This window comes from Triticum dicoccoides, chromosome 6A (assembly GCF_002162155.2).
Source record: "Triticum dicoccoides isolate Atlit2015 ecotype Zavitan chromosome 6A, WEW_v2.0, whole genome shotgun sequence".
In the NCBI taxonomy this organism is placed as follows: domain Eukaryota; kingdom Viridiplantae; phylum Streptophyta; class Magnoliopsida; order Poales; family Poaceae; genus Triticum; species Triticum dicoccoides.
Window position 1 is genome coordinate 79,013,867 of NC_041390.1, and position 306 is coordinate 79,014,172.

The following is a 306-nucleotide window of genomic DNA, read 5'->3' on the forward strand; positions in this document are numbered from 1 at the left end:
CCCGCAGCCCTCCTCGCGCGCGCATCCGAAAGCTGTCCCGGACCTGACCCGGGCAGTCGTCACTGTTGGATTCAGATCATCCCCTAACGTCTATAAAACGTCTCTGTTTTCTTATTTTAGACTCCCTTCTATTTATTTCTCTGCCGCCCGATTACGATCGGAGGGTTTAGATTGCCCCAAACTCCCTCCTACCTACCATCTAATATATATATATATATATATATATATATATATATATATATATATATATATATATATATATATATATATATATATATATATATATATATATATATATATATATAT